The 19,918-nt window shown below is 35.1% G+C and overlaps 1 protein-coding gene and 1 pseudogene across 6 annotated transcripts in view; both read left to right on the top strand.

Moving 5' to 3' along the window:
• LOC138707980 (F-box/LRR-repeat protein 2-like) overlaps positions 1–19,918 on the top strand; it is a 1,260,080-nt gene that overhangs the window by 1,069,426 nt on the left and 170,736 nt on the right. The gene's annotated exons all lie outside the window — the stretch shown is intronic.
• On the top strand, positions 12,117–18,959 carry LOC138707294 (ATP synthase subunit a-like; annotated as a pseudogene).

Raw genomic sequence — 19,918 nt, 5'->3', positions numbered from 1 at the left:
TGGGGTGAAGAAAGACCTCACACAGTCGTCTATGTTACAAAATGTATCCAGTCCTCAGAAGGTTAAAGGGGATCTTTCCTTGAACATTTACTTTAGGGATAGAATGCCCTTCATGTGTAATCGGAAAAATTAAACTTCATCTTCTTGTGTCATATTCTTGAAATACTTTTTTGTTGCTACAAACAGCAACGTTTGCTTTTGAAATTGTATAGAATTCCCTTCACGTGAAATGCGGAAAATGACAGCTCATCTTCTTATCTGAATGTATATTAAATTAGTTAATTTACATCTTCGAAAAATTGTAGACAGTTAGTACGTAGGCCTAATATTCGCAACATGATGAAGTAACTGAATTGTTATAGCCTACGTGTCTAATGTATAGTGAGAACGAAAAATTATATCATTCATGACATTCTATTTTGTTAATATTAACAGGAATTTCTCTCTGAATTAATAATAATAATAATAATAATAATAATAATAATAATATTATTATTATTATTATTATTATTATTATTATTATTATTATTATTATTAATAATAATAGTAATAATAATAATGTTTATTAACCAGTAGCGGATGGTGAGTTTGAAAGTTGAGGAGGCCAAGACGTGACTGATAAGAATATAAAAATTTAAGGCTTGTGACGTACCCCATTACCAAGCGCAGAATTTATAGGTTCTAAGAAACTAGAATTAGGTTTCCCAATTTATGTTTTAGGATTTTAAATCTTATGTTTAAGAATTTGTATGATTTTACGAAAAAAAAAATAATAAGCAACATACCGGTACTGTTAATATATTACAATGGCTTGCTAAAGATTGCCTCTCTTTAGGACACTTTAAGTCCTAACCTACGGATTAGGTCTTTTTAGGACATATTGAATTTAAGAATGTTATTTTTTGTATATATAAAACGAAGAAGAAAAGCAATATTTCGAGAGTAACGAGATAGCAACAAAATTGATCCGAATCTAAGAATCCGGGGCTTGCTTATTATTATTAGGCCTACATAGTCTAATTTAAGAGCAAATTAACGCTACGATCCTCTTTCTTCGCAAACCAATCAATTAGTCACAACATACTGAACAACTGCCATTAGAAGAAGCTGGAGACAAATCTGTATTTACTTCTAAACTATCGATATATTTAAAATACTGTATAAATAAATACATTTCGTAAGACAAAAGAATAAATAACAGGAACAGTCGCAAACAAGAGAAAAATCTAACAAAATAAATGAAAACATTTACGCAAGGAGAGAACACTAACAACACGTGGCTCAATTGTCTAAAATCAAGGTGAAAGAGAGAGAGAGCTTGCCAATACAGCCGAAACCAGCTGTGACTATAAGCAGTACAGCAGTACAGTTGTCAGTGGTAGGCATGGATGATATATATATATATATATATATATATATATATATATATATATATATATATATATATATATGGTGGTGGGTAGAATGTCTCCAAATTCGGCTCCCTTCGCTCGTTCTAGTTAACATTAAACACTCCTCTAACCAGGTATCTTATTGGTTGAACTGCTGTTGTCATGGTTACCGGGGAGTAGAGTCACAATCTAATACATACACACGCTTAAATTTAACATTTTTTTTGCCAACATTTGCGATACTAGCAGGCAAGGCACTGGTCACACTGTTGATACAGTCTTGTTCAGCCAGCACGTGCCTTTAAGGGATGCGAGATGTTATAATAACGTTTTAATCACTCAATCTCGAATTGATTGTGGCAGCGGTCGGACGTCTTGTAAACAACCTCTGTACTCGCTAATATGTTTTCGCGGGATATCAGCCGAGTTAAAATTTTGGAATGTTCCAAACTTTCAACTGCTATCTCTGCAGCCATCTTGAGGGACGTTGTGTCTGGAAAAAAGAAATCGAAAAATCGAAAGAGGAGAATTGAGAGAACAAATTTAAAAGGTACGCAAACGCGTCCTTGCAAGGGGTTGGGGGCTGTACGAAACTAAATATGTGAGCTGCAAGCCTGTTGGCCACTAGTCTCACTCCGGGTTACGCTGCTCCACTGAGGGAGCTCAAGAAAATTTCGAAGGGGAAAACCGAAAATGGACGTAACCTCTCAGGTACCACATACGCGAGGAGGATGGAAATGTGATCACGTGATCACGGGATGGGACGAAGAGGAGATGACTGGTGTAAATCTGCACATTGAAATGAACTGTGTCATTTCGCAGTGCATGAGGAGTCGAGAAGACTCTGTCGTCTTTTGTTCGATGACAAGGCAAGTGAAGACCGCCAGGAGAGACGCCGTGAATTCTGAATCTGCAATTTAGAAGGTTCCCTGTCCTTTCGCATTGCGACTACATGAGTGACCTTGCACATGCATTTAGTAATTTTATAAACTCTGATCTATAGAACATTAAGTCGTTTGTTAGAAAAGAAAAAGGGGGATTTTATGGGGAAGGGCATATAGGTCCGTGGCCCATTTGTTTTAGGGCTTATCCCGACATTTGTCTTAACGCCTTAGGAAAACAACGGAAATAACTTAGGCAGGAGCAGTGTCAGGAAAAAATTGAAAAATCGAAAAATCGAAAGAGAATTGGGAGAACAAATTTAAAAGGTACGCAAAACGCGTCCTTGCAAGGGGTTGGGGGCTGTACAAAACTAAATATGTGAGCTCCAAGCCTGTTGGCCACTAGTCTCTCTCCGAGTTACGCTGCTCCACTGAAGGAGCTCTAGAAAATTTTGAAGGGGAAGCCGAAATTGGACGTAACCACTTAGGTACCACATACGCGAGGGGGACTGAGATTTGATCATGTGATCACGGAACGGGGCGAGGAGGAAATGGCTGGTGTTTGCCGTTAGGATGGCGAGACGCTGTCATCTGTTGTTCGATGACAAAGCATGTGAAGGCCGTCGGCAGGAGCGCCGTGAAATTTAAATCTGCAATTCGAGAGGTCCCTGTCCTTTCAAATTGCGACTAATTGAGTGACCTCGTATATTTAAGACAATTTATAGGTTCTGAACTAGGGCATTCGTCTTTTATAATAAAGGGGAATATGTATGGGGAAGGGCCTATAGGTCCGTGGCCCATTTCTTATAGCGCTCATCCCGACATTTGTCTTACGTCTTAGGAAAACCACGGAATACCTTAGGCAGGATGAGTTGTCTAATGTATAAGAGACTAGCCAATTTGGCTATTATGTAGGAGGTGACTGTTGTCATGAGCTTTGTTGAATCGTCTCATTTTTGAGACCAGCCATTTGGCTATATGATGGCTCAATTACGAAGAGGGGGGAGAGATGTAATTTTTAATTAATTTAGAGGTATTAGGGAGATTCATGGGGATATGAGTGCTGGTCCGTGGCCCATTTCTTTTAGGGCTCATCCCGACATTTGTCTTAGCGCCTTAGGAAAACCACGGAAAAACCTTAGGCAGGATGAGTTGTCTCAATATCAGAGACTAGCCAGCTGGCTCTTAGGTTGAATTACTCTATGAATCGATGGATATATACTAGCCAATTGACTCTATGATAGTTCCATCGATCAACAAATGTAGAGATTGTTAGGGAGGGATTTTGTTTAGCCCAGTTAAGACAAGGTCATTTCAAAACGTTTGCACTATCCAAGGAGTCGCTTATATATGCGAGAGGAGTTCATAAGCCGGAATAAGAGTAATCTGTCAAGAAGCTTCTCTCAACTACCAGAGGAGCGCCACAAGCAAGCCAAAATTTTCGGGAATTTCAAAAGACTTCTCTTCATCTCCCCTCTGTAGTAGTATTAGTATTATATTATTATTTATATCAATTATTATTTTGTTGGAATAAAGATCTTGAACCAACATCAACAGCATTTTCAGAACGTGATATGCCAGGAAGTGAAGTTAGGAAAAGGGCTGTCAAATATGAAATGAATTAGACATGACCAACCAAATCTCTTGTGAGTAGAATGCATTAAAATTTATTTAGGTAACAATATATATATATATATATATATATATATATATATATATTTCATAAACATACAAGATATTTTGTTACAATTAACTTCCACTGCTTTAATGCAATACAGAAAAGAGTTCATGATCCTAATTACACTATTAGTACAATATAATTTATATAATATAATTATCACAGGAAAATGTACAAAAAAATCATATGTATACTTAAGTCTGTTGGAAATAAGAGATTATTTCATGAAAAATATTGATGTCAGTTTATTTCATTTTCTTAAATGTCTAGATTTATTATTGTGTTATGAAGAGAATAATTTCAAATCATTCCTCAGTAGAAATCGGAGTCTGCAATGCTGTACTCTTATTGTCTTGTACAAATAAATATTGATGTTTCAAATAAGCGGTTACAATGTGTTAAGGCTTGTGATAACATTGAAGGCACATACATTTTTTTTTTTAAGATTAACACTTAATAGCATTATGCCAGTTTGTTCGTAATGTTCTACATTAAATTCTAGACTGTGTATGGGAACATTGGAGAGGAAGAGAGTTGATGGGTTTATTGAAAAAACTCAGCATTAGTTATCATTAAATTTTACATGTTATTGAACACTTTTAATAAGCTGAACTGATTAAAGAATTCATCCCAACCTATGTCTAGCATCTACAACTGAATTTACTTCCTTTATGGTATGATTTGTCGTTTACCTTTGAAATATTATACCCGCTAGTGTAACAGTCCTTGTGTTTAAATTATATTAAATGTTAACTAGGATACAAAATATCTTTTAAAGGTTTTGTTTAATGTGTCGAGAAGATGGCTCCGTGTTTGACACACAACCTTGGCCACAATCAGTATCACATAATAGCAACTGTATATGAGCATAGGCTTAATAATCAAAAAGCTTACATCTTGTTTGGGGTAAAGCCAGATCAACCATTTTATTCAGGAATGGTCAGATAATTGTGGATTTCTTTTACACAAACCATCTCTTAAAATGTACACGAAATATGTCGAAAAAGTATAACGTAGTAGTTTAAGACTAAAATAGCAAAATGGAAACATGTAAGTCTATATTATACAAATTTGATAAAGATAACCAGTTTCAGTTAACAAGAATTAATGATAAACATGTGTATGCAAGTGTATTGAGATTGATGACAGTGAGGACTGCAGCATGGACTTAAGCCATTCAGTAGCTGCAGACATTTCTTGCTTGCCAAGACTGGCAGTACATGCAGGAGATGTAACACATAGAGCAGAATTTGTAGGAAACATGGACAAGACATTTGGTTCACTGAATGGAAGCACAGTTTTCGAGAATAGGAAGACAGTATGTGTGGCTGTGGAAGAAATGTCTATGCATGTATTGATCTGGAATGAAATGTTGAATTTTTAGTACTGTCAAATTCATAAATAGTGACAAACTATGCATGTGCCATCCACATCTGGTTGGATTTATGACTTAAATGGAGCAAACTTACTGTAGGAAGTCGTTAAAATGTACACTGATATGCATTTGCTCTTAATTTGGAGTATTTATCAAGATTACTTAGAAATTTACTTTTGCATAATTAGATATAAGGATGGTAGAACAAGACAGATAACTCTTCTTGCAATGATATTCAGTACAGAAATCAGGCATTGCTGCTCAAAATAATGTTATGTTCTAGTAACAAATGATATTGTGAAAGAGGTTAATAACTGGTTAGGGAATCTTTTAATTTATCTGATGATGATGATAATGAACTCGTGAATGCAAACGCATTATAATATATTGCTGGTTATATTGCTAAGAAGGCATGTGATGCTAAACAGTGTGTTAATTGTCGTGCAGCTCTTGCAGACAATGAAAAATACAGGAGGGCATAACATGTGTGTTCAAGGAATATGAAAAAGTAACCGAAGATCCTCGGTTGCCATCGACGTATTTATTAGAATGTGTAACATTGATGACCATAATGGCTTAGAAAATCTGCTGTCACAGAATGATGTAATAAAGCAATTTAATGAGCTTGATTCATAATAGTGTTAATTTTGATTTTCTTTCATACTGTAACTATGACTGCAAAAATTATTTTTTTTTCTCCCTATAATGTTAAATCAATGTAAGACTCTGAAAACTGAATGAAGAATGTCTTCTGCTGTAAAAAAAATTAGAAAACAAAAACCACCTCCACCAATAAACTGCTAACATAAGATAGCATAAATATAATATGAAATTATATTATATAAGACTCCAGTTTATTGATGCAGAACTTTATTCATTTTCTTTTCTTCCCTTTTGTTGTCATCACTTGACAGTTTTCCATTCATTCTCCGTAATCTTGCATGAATCAGCACTCGTGTGAACAATGAAACCAAATATCTTTTACAGTCAGAATTCCAAGTATGTGCAAGAAAATCAAAACATACTTCATCCTGAATAAGGCTAGTAAATCTCTGTACTACATCAGGCTTGAAAATCAGGTTTCCAAAGTTATTATCAAACTTAAGTGTCATATATTCAACATATTTAAGTAAATTTGCAGAATACTTTTTGAACATATTTCGTGTACTTTTAATCAAGTGTGGAGTGTGAAGTGTGGAATGTAAAAAAATGCCACAATTTTCCTGTCATTTACTGTAAAGGAGGGCTCATCTGTAGTAACTCCCAATGAATGATATGCTTTTTGATTGTTAGAGCCCTGATCACAGACAGTAGCTACTACTTTTAAACCAATGCTACTCAGCTTGTCCATTGCTTTGCCAATGAGTTGAACTAATGTATTGCTAGGGGTGCTTGAATGTGCATAGAAAGAGCCAGGAACTTGTTTGTAATTACTGCAAAATATCTCTAACCATAAACACAAGGCCTTGAGTGGCAATTTTATCTGATGAATAATTGCGACAATATCTCTCGAAGCCATCTACGATGTCTTCATTGCTACTGTAGCACAAGTTTGCTTTTAAAGACATTTCATCCCACAAAAGGCAACACAGTTTGTCAGTCTCAGTCATCTTACTACAGGCATTCCTTAGTATGTCAAATAGTTTATCACTAAAACCAACATCAGTGATATAATAATAATAATAATAATAATAATAATAATAATAATAATAATGATTTATTTAACCTGGCAGAGTTAAGGCCATATGGCCTTCTCTAACACTCAACCAGGAGTAAAAACTGCGTTATAGAAACACTACAAATTTACAAAGTACACACAAAACTGAATAAGATAATAATAATAAAATGTAAACAACAAGTAAGAAGAAATCAGACATAATATATAACATACAGAAAGAAAGAAAAAAGCATAATAAAATGTGAACAGCAGGTCAAAAATAAATGAGGCCTACAAAGTATAAAAAAATAAGAAAATTATTGATGATGATAATAATAATAATAATAATAATAATAATAATAATAATAATAATAATAAATAAGAATAGTAATGATAATAATGATGATAATAATATTAATAATAATAATAATAATAATAATAATAATAATAATAATAATAATAAATAAATAATAATAACAGGCCTAATAGTAATAATAATACTAATAGTAGTAATACAATAGTGCAGTACAAAGCATACAATGAATACAATATTTTTAAGTATACACAGTAAGGAAAATTATGTTTATATATAGCTCAACTTATCACATTAGAGATATACCATTATCGGAAAATATGAAAACAAAAATATAAAATAAGTTAAATATCACTAGAACATAAAAAAAATGTGAATACGTGGAAACATGCAATACAACACTTGTCATAATAGTAAGTTAGTTTGGCAACTCGTCATAAGATAATTTTCTAACTTGGATTTGAAAGATTTCAATGTTCGGCAGCCCTTGACTTCAGGCGGCAGAGAGTTCCAGTGACGAGAGGTAGCAACAGTGAAAGATGAGGAATACAGAGATGATGTGTGAAGTGGAATTTCTAGCGTGTTATCGCGTTGTGATCGAGTATTAATATTATGATAGCGAGAGAGAATATGAAAACGAGCGAATAAATAAGAGGGGGATGAAGTGTGCATAATTCGATATAGGAGAGAAAGTGAGTGCAGATTTCTCCTCTCATGTAACCTAAGCCATGATAACTTCTCGAAAGAAGGTGAGATATGATCATAGTATCGAACATTACAAATGAAGCGGACGCACGCGTTATGAACACGCTGTAGTTTCTGGGCGGAATCAATCCTGAGATCACTGAACAAAACGTCGCAATAATCGAAGTGAGGTAGAATGAGTGTCTGTACCAGCGTCTGTTTTAATTTAGATGGATAATGATACAATCTTTTGCAATACTCTAAGCAATGTAGGCTTTGAAGGGAAATTTAACAACTTCCTAATCATCCTACAGTAAAATTGGGCTCTGTAAATAAATGTTAAGAGTCTTTGTTTTCATTTCCGGTGATTACCGATTTCCTCTGTACACTCCGTGCATCTGAAGAGATGCAATTTCTTACTAGTCCATATAATGGCCCAGGAACCTTACTCTTTATACATGCAAGGGTAGTGTGTATCTTCAGTTCTTTCTGCGTAGTGTTGAAAACTCTTCCTCTCAGACGATGCAATTGTACTCGAAGACTGCGAATCTTTCTCCTCTTCGGCGTTACTATCAATCTCCCCGTGGTCTCCGCAGCTCATGAACTGGGTTGATCAGTCTCTTCCCACTCCATGTAACTTGGCCCTGCAGAATCTGTATAAAACAAAACAACAGAAAAAATATAATTATAAACTAACAGTAAGAGTAAGCAGGCCTATAACACCACGAATAAAGGTTGCAGTTATGTGGTCTACTAAGCCCAATATGGGACTACTTATCTTTCCCTATAAATAACAATTACAGAATCTCCAATTATGACAGAATTTTTTAGTATAGTTCTGAAGCATTGAAATTGAATATCATTGGCTAACTTCAAAAATCTTGTAACTGCATTTCAGGAAATTGCACAAAAGAACAAAAGAACTTATTATTTTTATATCCCAGCTAAGAATTGTTATGCATTTGTTACATACAAACTGTAGAAGAATTTTCATAGTAACGAGATGTTATCAGCAGACGCATTTTAAAAATATTTATACACAGATTTCAACATTCTGGAGAATTTGGACTTGGTTTTAGAAGTAAGCCGATTATACCTAAAAAGTATACGATTAAATAAGTTACTTTGACCGATGGAGATAGCCTGAACTTTGCAAGATATGACTTCTCTATTCAGATGTGTGTGGAAGGTACTTGTGAAGTAATTATCTTCAAAATGGTCCGCACACACCCGAAAGTTGTTGTGCAATTTCTTGGGCACGTTTACCATTAGGCCTTCTCTGACAATTACTTCTAGCCATGCCTTGCATCTGAAATCAAAAAGAGAATAAAATATCAATATAAATGATGAGCACAGGGACACCATTTCGTTATACTTTGCAAAATCACTCAGATAAGCTAGAAAATGAAAAGAAACTGCTCCATTGACTTGACCTTAAAGGTAAAATAATAATTATTACTCCATTTGTAACGCATTTTTGGAGAGAAACACTCATAATTTACGATAATATTTTAATAGAAAAGCGGAAAAACTTGCAAGCTCCAAATTATAATTTAGAGGAACAGAAATAATGTTTGTAACGCTTAGCTATTCATTTGCAAAAATACGATGTGAATCAAACAAATTTAAATGTAGGCCTAATAAAAATTAATATTGTTAGCCTTTTCTTATGTCGAAAATTTCTAGTAAAACTGTGTACTGCCGTGGCTTACTGCATTTGTTCTCTTCGACTTTGTACCTTATCTGAATGATTTTATAAAGTGATACGAAATGCGATCATGGCGTGTGTGATGTTATTTTGCCGCACCACACAAGACAGAGAAAAAATGACTTCAGTAAATAACCTCTAAAATTGTAGCTAACCAGGTAAATCAAACTTCAGTGTCGTGTGCGGCAAGGTACCGGAGTTTCAGTAAAGAGAATAACTACGATAGATCCTTCTATTGGAAAATATCTCCCACGTGGTATCGGGTACTGTTAATTTAGACGAATACATATTACATGAATTAAATATATACAATACATTTAAGTAATAAAGTGGGGAGTGAAAGCATATATATAAATAAAAACTTAGTATCCGGCAATTCATGCATCATGATGCACTTGGCTAGAAAAATCTACAATACATGAAGTTAGTTTAAATGATAATATTAATACGTTGTAAATGAAAACTCACCTTTCACTATCTCCCGATATTTTGAAGAAACATTGGCAATTTCTTCGGGTGGCTGTCCTTACGATTCTTGCACAAGAAATATTCGCATTTAACATGTGATGGCATTTTGTGTAACTACACAACACACCAAACAAATTCAAAATGTCTTCCCTCTTCCCACTTGTGTTTTCCTTCGACTTCCTTATTCAGGACTGACAACTTAAACCAAAAGCACGCATGCTCATTTTCCATTTCCTGGAGTTTGAATTCAGTGATGCAATGTTGGTGAGAAAGGATGGTAGCGCTCGTAGTGCTGGTTGAAAGAGTTAGCAGAGGTTAACAAGGGAAAGGATAGGACTGAATCCCTCTGTTATATTATAAGTCCTCTTGGCTGTAGTCCACCGTCCCTGTTAAAGTTGTTTTTCTCCAGCTTGATCTCTATGGCCTCCTTGATTGTACGTTCCCTGTAGTGGCTTGATTTGTTAATGACCTTGATGTGGTCAAATAGTATTCTGTGCTCCTTTTCTATGCTGTTTTGCGCCACATCAGATTTTTCCGGGTAATAGAACCTCAGGTTCCTCTTATGCTCTCTGATTCTGTCTTCTATTGTGCGGCCAGTCTGCCCTATGTATACTTCGCCGCACTCATATGGAATCTTGTAAATCCTTGGTGTCCTTAGGCCCTGAATGTCTTTAACCTGACGTAGATGACTCCGGAATTTACTCTGTGGTTTATGTATGGTTCTGATATTTAGCTTCTGGAGGATTCTGCCTATCTGCCTATTTTGTGTGAGACGCGGCGGAACAGGACTCCCCGCACGCCAAACTTCACACAAGCATCCTGGGAGGGTCGGAGCTTACGAGGAATGATAATTCCCGGCCCCGGAATCGCCGATCCGCCAACCAATTCCGTATCACCTGAGACAGCGCCTAACATCTATATAACCTACGACTTTCTGTCCAGACCTGACAAACTGGGGGTAGAACTTACCATGTATAAGGCCTTCATTCGCTCTGTCATTACCTATGCCTCACCCGCATGGGGGTTTGCGGCAGTGTCCCATCTCCGTAAACTCCAAGTTATCCAAAACCAGGTGATTCGACTCATTACTCATCTCCCCCGAGTCGCCTCGAGAAGAAAGTTCCATGATGAACTAGACTTGCCAAACATAGACGAGTTCATTGCTCGACTGGCTAGGAACCTGCATGCGGAAGCTCGTGCTAACCCCAACCCGGTCATATCTGGCCTCGGCCAGTATGATCCTAAGTTACAGCGTAGACACTAGACAGGTCCATTAGCTATACTCTTGACACAGGACAGGGAGGCTGGCGTTACTCCCAGGTTTTGGTAGTTACGACTCACCTCAATGAGACTCCTTGGATAGTGCAAACGCTTTGAAATGACCTTGTCTTAACTGGGCTAAACAAAATCCCTCCCTAACAATATCTACATTTGTTGATCGATGGAACAATCATAGAGTCAATTAGTCAATTGGCTAGTATATATCCATCGATTCATAGAGTAATTCAACCTAAGAGCCAGCTGTCTAGTCTCTGAAATTGAGACAACTCATCCTGCCTAAGGTTTTTCCTTGGTTTTCCTAAGACGCTAAGACAAATGTCGGGATGAGCCCTAAAAGAAATGGGCCACGAACCTGCATTACATCCCCATGACCCCTTATTTATCCTAAATTAATTAATAATTACATCTATCATAAATCAATAAATCAATAGACCTATTACTTAAAAGCCAAATTGGCTAGTCTCTTATACTGAGGCAACTCATCCTGCCTAAGGTGTTTCCGTGGTTTTCCTAAGGCGTTAAGTCAAATGTCGGGATGAGCCCTAAAACAAATAGGCCACGAATCTATATGCCCTTCACCATAAAATCCCCCTTTTTCTTTTCTAACAAACGACTTAATGCCCTAGTTCAGAGGTTATAAAATTACTAAATACATATGCAAGGTCACTCATGTAGTCGCAATGCGAAAGGACAGGGAACCTTCCAAATTGCAGATCAGAATTCACGGCGTCTCTCCTGGCGGTCTTCACTTGCCTTGTCATCGAACAACAGACGACAGAGTCTTCTCGACTCCTCATGCACTGCGAAATGACACAGTTCATTTCAATGTACAGATTTACACCAACCATCTCCTCCTCGTCCCGTCCCGTGATCACTTGATCACATATCCGTCCCCCTCGCGTAAGTGGTACCTAAGAGGTTACTTCCATTTTCGGTTTTCCCCTTCAAAATTTTCTTGAGCTCCTTCAGTTGAGCAGCGTCAGCCGGAGTGAGACTAGTGGCCAACAGGCTTGGAGCTCACATATTTAGTTTCGTACAGCCCCCAACCTCTTGCGAGGACTCGTTTGCGTGCCTTTTAAATTTGTCCTTCCATTTCTCCTCTTTCGATTTGTCGATTTTTTTTTCCAGACACAACTTCCCTCAAGATGGCTGCAGAGATAGCAGTTGAAACTTGGAACATTCCAAAATTTTAACTCGGCTGATATCCCGCGAAAACATATTAGCGAATCAACGCCGAGGCTACCTCAAATCATACAAACCTCTGTACTCGCTGTTAGTATCAGTGTACTTGTGCTGCAGTCAGTATAGTGAACAGATAATAGTGTATAAACAGTGAAAGTGACTTACTGCATAATTAGCTATACATGAGTCTTTGTGTATTGAGATTTACAGTAATTAAAAAGCAATATGGAATCTTATAAGAGAATCAATACTTTAAAAATTAAATTTCCTACTACGGCTAAAAAACTATCGGCGTATGAAATGCATCAATGGATAGTGGAAACTATGCGTGTTAATACAGATCAAGTAGATACCACACAGTTACATAACAGAGACTTTGCAATTTAAGTATCTGAAATTAGTTTCCGTGACATTATGTAATAAACTGTTGAATGAACACAAAGGAGACAAGATGTTTAAATATGAATCAGGAGAAGAAATTCAGATCGTTGTAAGTGCGGCGGATATCCAAAGTACGACAGTGCGAATTTTCAATCTTCCACCTGAAATACCCAACATTATTATTAGTAATACCCTCAGTAAAAATGGACAGATTCATGATATTAGGTCTGAGAAATGGAATGATCAGTATCCCCTACCGGTCAACAATGGAGTGAAAGCTGTAAAGATGGACATTAAAATTCCGATACCCACATTATTGAAAATCGGCATGTACACAGAATCTTTAACTTATCCGGGGCAAATACAAGTTTGTTTTCGGTGTGGTGAGCCAGAACATTTCAAACAAGACTGTAAACAACAATTTACTACGTTACCCATTCGACCCCATAACAAGAATAGACTATTAAGTGACATTGTTCGGCAACGCACACTCATAAATTGTGAAAATGTTCTACTCGAAGAGAATCAAACATCTTCCATACAAGATTCTACAGCTCCTGAGGCAGTTTCTTCTCAACATATGGATATTCCAACGGATGGCGATCTTCAAGGCAGTACGGAGGTAGGTGATACTTGTAAACATACAATTTCAAGCACAGAAAATAGTATGAATATTCAGCCAATGCCCACTGACTTTAGCACTAATGTTGACCAACGAGAGGAAAATGAAGGGCTTAGCAACAAGAAATTACGACAAGAGGACGAATCTAGTGTAAAGGAAACACACAAACAGTCAAAAATACATCAGAAGTTATGCAGATAAAACACTCGCGTGACCCGCGATTACGACGAACAGCCGTTAACATTCTACCAGAGTCTCCTGCAGTAGTAACTACGCAAACACAAGGAGCAGAAGCGGCAATCCCAGATACTGACTCCACTGTTACAGATGACGGAAATAAACACGATCCCTTGACTCGATCCTAGAGCGACGATATGATGGACGAAGAAAGTACGAAAGTAACGGAACAACACGAAGATATACAGGTACCAAATGAAACATCATCAGCTTTTGCCAAAACAAGACAACATCCATAGAGAAAAGAGAAACCTAAACCTCGTGAAGAAACTAAACTGGGTTTTCCACTCTTACGCAAATAATTTCCTTTCTAATAAAATAATAGAGCTGCTTCAGAATAATCATGTGACTGCGACTTAACTGTGCCATCTACCTGATTATTATGCAGTTTCTAATTAATTACGCTACCTTAAACATAAACTGACTAAGAAGTCAACCAAAACAACAGTTGTTAAAGCAGTTTCTCTATAACAATGATATTGATATCTTATTGTTACAGGAAGTCAATATTGAAAATTTCAATTTTATAGGTCCGCAGTATAATTCGATAGTGAATGTTGGTGATGCAAACAGAGGAACGGCTATAATTTACCGCAGTGGATTATCAATACAACTTTATGAACAACATCAAAGTGGTAGAATAGCGTCATTATTGCTTAACAATGGTGCTTTAATAGTCAATCTGTATTTACCATCTGGTTCCAACAACAGGGTGTTACGTGAACAAATGATTGCCCAAGACTTACCATTTTATCTGCGGCATAAATATAATACCTTAAGTTTGGGTGGCGACTTTAATAACGTGTTAAATGCAAGGGATCAAAAAGGTGAATATCAACCATCTCCAAATTTACAAACACTATGTAATGAATTGCAACTCTTAGATGCTTGGGAAGTTGTTCATGGAAACAATGTACAATTTACTTTTCATAGAGGTCAAGCTGCTTCTCGTCTTGACAGAATTTATGTGAATAAACAGCTAAAAGATAACATTCTTAATGCACAAGTACAACCAGTAGTTTTTAGTGATCATCATGCTCTACTAGTTAAAATGGAGGTCGACAATACCATCCCACCTCATGGAAGGGGTTATTGGAAGTTAAATGAATCCTTACTGTATGATGATAAAATCAAAGAAGAGTTTATGCTGAGATGGAATGCAGCTGACAAACGAGCGAACAAACGCGCACTAACAAATATACAAAAATAACTTACCTTATATAAACCTGCCATTAGGTCCTTTTTAAAAATATGTTGGTATTGGTAAAGCTCGTGAACGGAAAAATATGAGTGAATTTTATTACCGATTATTACAAGAACTACTGATGACGCAACGTGCTGGTTAGGATGTGGATGCGGAAATTAAAAACATTAAAACAAAAATTGTGCAAATACAAGAATACATTATGGACGGCATTAAAATTCGATCACGCACTACATCAGTTGCAGATGATGAACGTGGATCATTATATCACTTAGCATCTGAAAAATCGAAAGGGTCAAACAAATAAGTTATATACACTCACTAACAAGTGGAGGTGATGGGTTAATCACCTCGACCAAAGACATAATGCACCAGGCAGAAATACATTTCACGCAATTGTTTGCAACTAAACAGGTTAACATTGATGAGCAAGATAAAATACTGGACTATGTAACATCTTGTTTCTCCGATTAAGAAGCATCGTCCCTTACACAACCAATAACCTCTGAAGAAATACTATTAGCACTCAAGACTGCCAGTTCAAAATCAGCACCAGGACCTGACGGTATTGGGTATAATTTTTATAAAATATACTGGAACATTATTAAAGAACCGCTAACCAAACTTTTAAATGAACTTTTACATACGATATGACAACCGATGGGATTCAATGAAGGTATTCATTCATTCATTTATTTTATTCCATAGATCTTACATGAGCAATGAAGCTTTAAGATGTGGAACATGTCAACATTTTACAATATTACAATTACAATTTTTACAAATTTTTATAGTTTTACAATTATTATTCTAATTCCTAAACTGTCACAAGCACAGACTATACAAGATTATAGACCTATAACCCTATTGAATACAGATTGCAAGCTATTTGCCAAACTTATAGCAAATAGAATCAGATTTCACTTAAAGGACCTTATAGGGGAAGAACAAACATGTGGAATACCGGGACGGAAAATAACTGACAATCTGGAAGCACTACGAGATACAGTATTTTATTTTGATACCAATAGACATGAATCGGCTGGACTATTTTCGTTAGACTTCCAAAAAGCATTTGACAATATCAATCACCAATATATATTTAAAACCATGAAAAGGATGAACATTCCGGAAATGATTATCATTGTCACTAGTTTTATGTACTCGAATGCAAACTCCCGCATACAAGTGAATGGATTTTTACAAAACCAATCAGACTGGCAAGTGGTATCAGACAAGGCTGTACCTTGTCAATGTTACTTCATAAGTTACCATCTGTACAGAACCATTAATTAGAATGATTCGCCATAATCTTCATGCCGAGATTTGTAATAACAAATTGTTCACAACATTGGCTTACGCGGATGATATGGTTATCTTGTTGAGAAAGGAGCAGTAACTTCCCGTTCTTCACCAGATCCTACACCGTTATGCAATGGCATCTACTGCTAAAATAAATTTCAGGAAGCCAAACTTGCCACCCTTGGGACATTGGCCACCATCTCTGACTATGGCAAATATCCCAATTAAAGATTTTGTTAAAATACTTGGCATTTTCATAAACACAGATATAAAGAAGATGAAAGAAATAAATTGGAATCCAATTTTAAACACAATCCGTTACATGTTCTCGTAACATCTCACTAGGAACTTAAACCTGATACAAAAAAATATGGAACATAAATTCATTTGTACTATCTAAAGTTTGGTACATCGCACAAATAATACCTCTGCCGGAAGATGTAGCTCAACGCATTGAATTGGGAATTACTTATTACCTGTGGACAGGACATATTTATAAGATTGCTAAATCTCAACTGTGGAAACGGACAGAACAAGGTGGGTGCGGTCTTATTGCAGTTAATAATAAAAGCAAAGCTTTACTCATTAAAACACTACTGCAAAGGAAAATTACATATAAAAATTCCATTACATCTGAATTAATAGATTTTACTTTGCAACATCCAATATTCCGAAGGATAAAAATGTGCCTGAATAAAATACCAGAGCGGCTTCCCAACGATCCCGAGTCTATGACCACAAAGGAAATATATACGTCATTATTAGCTGCTAAAGAAACCGTTTCCTCCGTTATGACCAAATACCCGAATATGACGTGGAAAAGAATATGGAAAATCTTCACACTACCAAATATTTCAACTGATTGGAAAACAAGTGCATATAAAGTAGTAAATGATATTGTTCCCACAGAAGCAAAAAAGTACCACCATAACATCACGCACTCACCTCTATGTCAACACTGTGGCAGTTTTGATACTCTTCACCATCGATTAACAACATGCCGACCTGTAGTATGGTCGTGGTTGTGTCGAAAGCTAATAAATGCCTCTCACACGGACAACCCGAACGACGTTCGAAGGATGGTACTTCAAATGGAAATGCCCACCCACAGCAATAAATTCGCACCAACATGGATAATTATGGGATACTTACACTACATGATTAGTGACAGCAATCCAACGATAGCTGGACTACAAAAGTTACTAACGGAGGCTGAAAGGAAACTGATAAGAAAAGGGCGTAACAATTTGTTAATAATTGAAAATAAGAAAAACGTTATCAGTATATGAAAATAAAACTCATTAATTTGTATAAAAAGATATGGCGATTATGTGAATAATTTACGTTATTAATTGTACTCTGTTAATATATATGCCTATGTATATACATATATCTTTTAAATTGCTACCATATTAACTGTAGGTGCATTTTCCAAAAATTATTTTGTAAATAGTGATGGAAGCCTTCAAAAATGATTTATGATCCAATATATTTTAGTATTACAGTATTTTGTTTCATATATTCATATTGTCAAAATAAATGTCTTAGTTTGGCAAAAAAAAAATCATGCGTCGGAATAAAATATTTTTAATTATTAGACCTAATATAATTAGAATTTTATTAGGTTGGGATGAGATCTCATTTTAATAATTAAACAAAATGAGATCTGTAGTTATACTGTTACTATTAAAGAGAAGAGATAATTTTATTATTGACGTGAATAATTTTCTGTCCCACAAATAATACCTCTAGGATGATTAATACTATTTTTATTTTTCTCTATTATATTTATATTATTTAATTCTATAAATTATTTCTCATATATTCCAATTAAATTAGTAACAGAAAAAAATAATTAATATAAAAATTATAAATTGAAAATGATAAGAATTTATTTTCAGTATTTGATCCATCAACAAGTATAATAAATTTATCTTTAAACTGGATCAGCACTATATTAGGATTATTTATTATTCCAATGAGTTACTGATTAATTCCATCACGACATTATATTTTATGAAACAAATTATTAATAAATTTACATAAAGAATTCAAAACATTGCTTGGAACAAGAAATACTTATAAAGGAGCTTCATTTATCTTTATTTCTTTATTTTCAATAATTATATTTAATAATTTCTTAGGTCTATTTCCATACATTTTCACTAGAACAAGTCATATAGTGTTAACATTATCTTTAGCATTACCACTTTTAGTTAGTTTTATATTATTTGGTTGAATTAATAATACTCAACACATATTTGCACACCTTGTACCACAAGGTACTCCCCCAATTCTAATACCATTTATGGTATGTATTGAAACAATCAGAAACATAATTCGACCTGGAACACTAGCAGTACGACTGGCTGCAAACATAATTGCTGGACATCTACTATTAACTTTATTAAGAAATACAGGTCCATTTCTAAGTTATATAATATTAAGATTATTAATTATAACCCAAATTGCGCTACTACTTCTGGAATCCGCAGTAGCTATTATTCAGTCATATGTATTTGCAGTACTTAGTACTTTATATTCTAGAGAAGTAAATTAATGACAAGACACGCAAATCACCCATTCCATTTGGTTGATCAAAGCCCATGGCCATTAACTGGAGCTATTGGAGCAATAGTAACAATAACAGGCATAATTAAATGATTTCACCAATATAATCAAGAATTGTTAATAATTGGTATAACTATTATATTATTAACAATAATTCAATGATGACGAGATATTGTACGAGAAGGTACTTATCAAGGATTACATACCAAGATAGTAACGAAAGGTTTACGATGAGGTATAATTTTATTTATTATTTCAGAAGTATTCTTCTTCATTTCATTTTTCTGGGCATTCTTTCATAGAAGTTTATCTCCAACTATTGATATTGGTTCCTTAAGACCCCCTATAGGAATTTACCCTTTCAATCAACTACAGATCCCACTATTAAATATAGCTATTTTATTAGCATCAGGAGTTACTGTAACATGAGCACATCATGGTCTTCTAGAAAATAATTATAATCAAGCACTACAAGGTCTATTCTTTACAGTTGTATTAGGTATTTATTTTACAGTTCTGCAAGCTTACGAATACATAGAAGCACCATTTACCATTGCTGATTCAGTTTATGGTTCTACTTTCTTTATTGCAACAGGCTTCCACGGATTACACGTAATTATTGGAACAACATTTTTAATAACTTCCTTATTACGTCACTTAACATTACATTTTTCATCAAATCACCATTTTGGGTTTGAAGCAGCAGCCTGATACTGATACTTCGTAGATGTTGTATGATTATTTATATATATATATTTCTAGTTATTGATGAGGAAGATAACATAATTTATCTAATATAATTAGTATATTTGACTTCCAATCAAAAAGTTTGTATAAACAAGATAAATAATTATATTAACAAGATATTCTATTATCATAATTATAATATTGTCAACAATTATCATAATAATAGCGACAATGTTATCAAAAAAACAGATTGAAGACCGAGAAAAAATTTCACCCTTTGAATGTGGATTTGACCC

This window comes from Periplaneta americana, chromosome 10, assembly GCF_040183065.1.
Source record: "Periplaneta americana isolate PAMFEO1 chromosome 10, P.americana_PAMFEO1_priV1, whole genome shotgun sequence".
NCBI lineage: Eukaryota > Metazoa > Arthropoda > Insecta > Blattodea > Blattidae > Periplaneta > Periplaneta americana.
Note: the sequence above shows the minus strand (reverse complement) of the source record. Positions and strands in the feature narration are given on the sequence as shown.